The sequence below is a fragment of the Marmota marmota genome, unplaced genomic scaffold (genome assembly GCF_001458135.2).
Source record: "Marmota marmota marmota unplaced genomic scaffold, marMar, whole genome shotgun sequence".
NCBI classification, from domain to species: Eukaryota; Metazoa; Chordata; class Mammalia; order Rodentia; family Sciuridae; genus Marmota; species Marmota marmota.
This window is the reverse complement of record NW_026000240.1, coordinates 279,566-285,886: the sequence shown is the minus strand read 5'-3', so window position 1 is coordinate 285,886 and position 6,321 is coordinate 279,566. Positions and strand designations below refer to the sequence as shown.

Genomic DNA, 6,321 nt, shown 5'->3' with positions numbered 1-6,321 from the left:
TCTCTCTTAATATATATATATATATATATATATATATATATATATAGTTTAAAGTCAAGCAGCAGGCAACACAATACCAGAAATTAAATTATATTACAGAACTACAGTAACAAAAATGGCATGGTATTGGCACCAAAATATACATGTAGACCTATTGTACAGAACAGAAGGCACAGAGACAAACCCACATAAATGCAGTCATCTCATGGCTAGACAAAGCTGCCAAAAACATACATTGGAGAAAAGATAGCCTATTCAACAAATGGTGCTGGGAAAACTGGAAATCCATGTGTAGCAAAATGAAATTAAACCCCTCTCACCCTGTACGAAACTCAACTCAAAGTGGATAAAAGACTTAGACACTAGAACAGAGGCCCTGTGCCTAATAGAAGAAAAAGTAGGCCCAAATATTCATCATGTTGGCTTAGGACTTGACTTCATTAACAAGACTCCAAAAGCATAAGAAGTAAAATTAAGAATCAATAAATGGGGTGAATTCAAACTAAAAAGTTTCTTCTCAGCAGTGAAGAGAGAACCACAATTTGGGAGCAAATTTTTGCCACGCACACACATCAGATAGGGCAATAATCTCTAGGATATATAAAGAACTCAAAAAACTTAACACCAAAAAACAAAACAAACGAACAAAAAAACTCAATCAATAAATGGGCGAAGGAACTGAACAGACACTTCTCAGAAGATATACAATCAATCAACAAATATATGAAAAAAATGTTCAACATCTCTAGTAATTAGAGAAATGCAAATCAATAAGATTTCATCTCATCCCAGTCAGAATGACAGTTATCAAGAAGACAAACAACAATAAGTGTTGGTGCGGATGTGGAAAAACAGGCACATTCATACATTGCTGGTGGAACTGCAAATTGGTGCAACTACTCTGGAAAGCAGTATGGAGATCTCTCAGAAAACTTTGAATGGAACCACCATATGACCCAGCTATAGCACTTCTCGGTTTATACCCAAAGGACTTAAAATCAGCATACTACAGTGACGCAGTCACATCAATGTTTATAAAAGCTCAATTCACAAGAGCTTACCTAGATGCCCTTCAACAGATAAATGGATTAAAAAAAAATGTGACACACACACACACACACACAATGGAATATTATTCAACCTTAAAGAATGAAATTATAGCATTTACAGGTAGATGGACGGAGCTGGAGAATATTATGCTAAGCAAAATAAGCCAATCCCAAAAAACCAAAAACCAAATGTTTTCTCAGATAAGCAGATGCTGATCCATAATGGGAGGAGGGTAGGGAAGAATGGATGAACTTTAGATTGGGCCGAGGGGAATGAGGGGAAAGGGGAAAGGGTTGGGAAGGATAGAGAAATGAGACAGACATTATTGCCCTATATACACGTATGATTACACCACCGGTGTGACTATGCACCATGTACAGCCAGAGGAATGAGTGGTTGTGCTCCATTTGTGTACGATGTGTCAAAATGCATCCTACTGTCATGTATAACTAATTAGAACAAATTTTTTAAAAATAAAATATTATTTTTAAAAAGACTGTCTCCATTCAGTTTGGTCAGTGGTTTAATATTATTTTAAATTTATAAATCAAGGAATGGGAATTATTTTTCTGCCATCACATGAAGGTAAATTAAGTCAATAATTGTGAATGTTATACCATCCACATGAAAATGAAAGATAACAAAATAGTTCTACATGTCAAGACAATGAGATTATTTCATAGGTATGCAATCTGGGTACTCTCTTTTTCCCACACAGATTTCCCATTATAATTTCATTTTGGTAGAAACAGCAATGATCAAAATGATCAAAAGTGCTGACTTCCCACCCAAGCCCCATTACTTGTGTGACCTTAGCCAAGACAGTTAAACTCTCTAGGTTTTACCTTCTGTAAAACAGAAACATTAATATTTATGTTGCCTGAAACATCTCAGAGAATAAATCCAGTCAAGCCTCAGTATGCACTGGGGATTGGTGCCAGGACATCTCACGGATAATAAAATCTCCAGATGGTCAAGCCCTTTTTACAGTATGTGTATAGTACATATGCAATTATTTTTCAAATATTTTTTATACATGATTGGTTGAGTCCATGGATACAGAACCTGCAGACATAATGGGCTGACTATATAAGGAGTCATTGAGCATATGTGTGAAAACTGCAGGTTACTAAATACTTAGTAATTTTAAGGTCTCAGTATTCATAAAGGAAAGTATTTATTCAGTGTCAGGCCCTAGGCTAGGAGACAAACAGTAGACATCTAAATATAGCCATATCCCCTGCCATCATAGAGCTTAAGAGTTTTTTTTTTGTTGTTGTTGTTGTTGCTGCTGATGTTTTTCCTGAGGATTTAACCCAGGGGTGATTTACCACTGAGCCACAAACCCAGCCCTTTTTATTTTTTATTTGAGACAGGGTCTCACTAAATTGCTTAGGGCCTCAATAAATTGCTGTGGCTGACCGTGATCTTCAGGCTTCCTAAATAACTGGGATTACAAGTATGTGCCACCATGCTCAGCTATGAAGTTTGGAGTCTAATAGAGAATATACAGTTAAAAGGAAATAAAATGTGTAAACTTATTTAAATGAGTGCAAAGTAGTATGAAAAAAAAGGGCAAAGGCTATGGGAGAAAATAATAGAGATCTATGTTAGACTAGGTAGCCTGAGAAGGATCTTTGAGAAGCAATATTTGTTCTAATATTTGAAGGATAAATAAGTTCATCACATGAAAAATGTCGCCAAGAGGAATTACAAAAACAAAGAAAAGTATATTCCAAAGTCCTGAGGCAGCCAAGACCTAGACACAATCAAAACCCTTCAGTAAGGATTTAGAGTGGGACAAGATGAAATTGGAGAAGTAGGCAAGACTAAACCAAGCAGGCTCTTATTAAGAAATTTAGGTTTTATTCCAAGTGCATGGGAATCCTTGGAAAAGTTCTAGTCAGAGATGTAACATCTGTTTGAAAAGAAAGTGTGAGTTAACTTCACAGAGAGGTAATCAGATTTAGCTGATAGCACAAGCAAATATACAACTAATTACAAAAACACAGGACTAAGCCAGGCTTGGTGGTGCACACCTGTATCCCAGTTTTTCAGAAGGCTGAGGCAGGAAAATCGCTTGAGATTAGGTGTTTAGGGTCACGGACAAGTCAAGATGGCGCCTGGCACTTTGCCAGAGGGAGTGGTTTGTGAAGTAATGCCAGCGGGCCATTAGGATGACAAGGATTCCTTAATGACTGACTGCTGTGTCTAGATGGTGTTGATTGAGTTAAGCTGTGTGTAATTATTAAGATGCTGAGGATTCCTTAATGACCAATTGATGTATCTGGATGATGTTAATTGAAACAAGCTGTGTATAATTAGTTAAGTGTATATATACCTCTACTGTCCGACAATAAAGCGGCTCCCGTGTATCAACCTGGGTGTGGGTTATGGATCTATGAATTCATCAAAGATCTGTTTCTCTAGACAGCGACCACCTTATCATGTAAGCTGGATAGAATTAGTTGTAAGTAACTACTTGAAAAAGAAACAAAGCAAAAATTGATCAAAATCATCCATAATGAAAAGCAAACAGCTAAAAGGATCATAGGTCCCTAGGATTAATCAGAAAGCAATCTTTCACATTATTTTGTCTGGCTTCTTGGTGTTATTGTATAGAATTGTTCAACTTATAACAAGAACCATCCCCAGGACACAAGTGTCTGTGGCAGAGAAGCCCAGTGGATAATATGTCTCAGTATTTTATACTGTTTTATAAACTGTAGGATTATAATAAATTATTTGACCTCTCTAAGCCTATTTTCTCATCTGTAAAATCCTGCTTAGGGCCTGGCGTAACTTAGATGTTCTGTAAATGTATATTAAATGAATTCTAAGAGCTCTCTCTTCAGGCTCATATTTTTTCTTCTTCTTCTCTTTTCTCCCTTTCCCTCCCTTCTATTTACAAATTGTATGGCAGTCAATAATGAGGTTTGAATCTCTAGGAAGATTCATATTAAAGTGAAAATAAGGTGATTTCATTTCTTCATCAACAGGAGTCCTTTTACCTATTTAATCCCTAGGCTTTCTTCCAGGTCTAGCTTACACATCACTTAAAGACATAAATCCTCTTCCAGAAAAGCTAAGCCCACATAACTAACTATAGTTTTGTTTTTCACAGAACCTAATAATGTTGGACAGTTAGGTGTTCATTAAATAATGTCCCTATAAAAACTAAACTTTCAAAACTCAAAAGCATGTTTGGATCAGTTTTATTTTGTTTTTGTTGTTGTTGTCTTTTTTTTTTTTTGGTGCTGGGGATCAAACCCAGGGCCTTGTGCGTGCAAGGCAAGCACTCTACCAACTGAGCTATATCCCCAGCCCCTGGTCAGTTTTTTAATCAAATTAAATATTAAATCTTTCAAAGTAACAATAGGAAGATTAGAAAAGCAGAGTTAAAACTCTAGGAGCTTCTGCCTATGACAAACAGAAGATATTACACTATGTAACTTTTAAGTTCATACAACATTGGCTATGCCAAACCAAAGGCATCTGGTTTTAATGCTGTTGCCTTGGACCTCTGTTTACTGATTTCCTTTCTGTATTGCTGGTTTGCACAAATATTTTTATGGCCCTCCATGGTGATAATGTGGAAACACACAGTAAGATATAAAATACTACCCAGCTAGTGAGTATGACTTGATCATGATTTTATACTAATGGCACTGAAGTGCCATTCCATTTCTCATTTTCCCACTATGCAAGAAGAGCCAGCCAAGAAGCAATGGGTTACAGCTGAGTTTTGAGTTGTATAAATTCTTTTAAGGGCTAGGGACGTAGTTTAGTGGTAGAGTGCTTGTCTAGCATGCAGGAGGCCCTGGTTTGATCCTTAGTACCACCTAAATAAATAAATTCCTTTTAAGATTTTCACTAAGGAAAGATTTGCCTTCATTACAACTTGTAGCTCTGACTGTCCATGGAGTCTGGAGCTTTCCCCATGATCAAGGTCCATGGACTGATGCAGCATATTTGCGGGTTTTCATGGCAGACCAAACTTTAATTACAAATCCAAATTCCAAATTCCAAAATTCCTTCAGACCTGGTCTTCTGGACTTCTTATTTGAATTCAGAGAAACATGACTTAGTAATGGAAAGAAGTAGTCAACCAATTAGAGTTCATAAGGCTCTGATGGTTGCCATAATAATGTGAGCCAAAGGCTTTTAATAGTTGTGTCTGTTTTCATAATTGAAAATAAAGTAGAAAAGAGAGCATTGATTCCTGGAATTTGATTTATGTTTTCATATTGATTCCCATTAAATTTTTTTTTTATATTTTAAAATCTAACCATTTACCCCTAAAAGTTTTTTTCACACTTTTTAAAAATGAAATTAGACCATACGTCTTTTTCAGACCTGGACTAATTTGTTTCATATAAGGTTTATAATGTGGTAACTATAGATCACTTATTTTAACTTAAGTCTAGTATTCCATTGTATGAATATGCCATAATGTACGATAACCATTTGGTTGTTTCCATTTGTAACTACCACAAAAAATTCTGTATTGATTGTTTCTGCACATGATTTTTCACATATACACATTCTATTGAGTGAACTGCTGGGTCATAAGATATACCTATCTTTTAACTTTAATAATAGGAAACTTTTCCAACATAGTAGTATCAACATAAATGCTCAGTTTTAGAATATTAAAATGCCCAATCATTCCACATAGCCAGCATTTGGGATTATAAATTATTTGTCCTAATGAAAATATAACTGTGTCCTCTTATGGTTTCAATTTGCATTTCCCTAATGACAACTGAGGTTGAACACACTTTTATATGTTTATTAGACCCTTGGACATCCTCTTTTTGGAGTGCCCATTCACTCTCTGGCTTGTTTTTCCATTAGGTATCTATCCCATTCTAATTAATTTATAGGAGTTTTCCATATATTTTAGATTCAAGCACTTTCCTGGTAATGTGTTGATTATATAAGTATTAAGTAAATGGTTATATACATACTTTATACCACATTGGAGCTTCCTCCCTCTCTCTCTCTCTCTCTCTCTCTCCCCCCCCCACCCTCTCTGATCATCATGTAAACTGTTTCCTCCTGCCACACTCTTCCACCATGATGTCCTGCCTTACTTCAAGCCCCAAGGAATGGAGCCTGCTGTTTATGGATTGAGACCTCTGAAACTGTGAGTCCCTAAATAAACCTTTCCTGCTCTACATTTGTTCTAGTTGGGACTGGTTGGGTCTTTCAGTTGCAGCAGCAGCAACAACAAAAACTGACTAAAATCTATAGTTTTCAGTATAGAGG

General features: G+C 36.1%; 1 protein-coding gene across 6 annotated transcripts in view; it reads right to left on the bottom strand.

Annotated features, from left to right (window-relative positions):
- The window catches only part of Iqcg (IQ motif containing G), a 48,129-nt gene that overhangs the window by 14,480 nt on the left and 27,328 nt on the right, over nt 1-6,321 (bottom strand). The gene's annotated exons all lie outside the window — the stretch shown is intronic.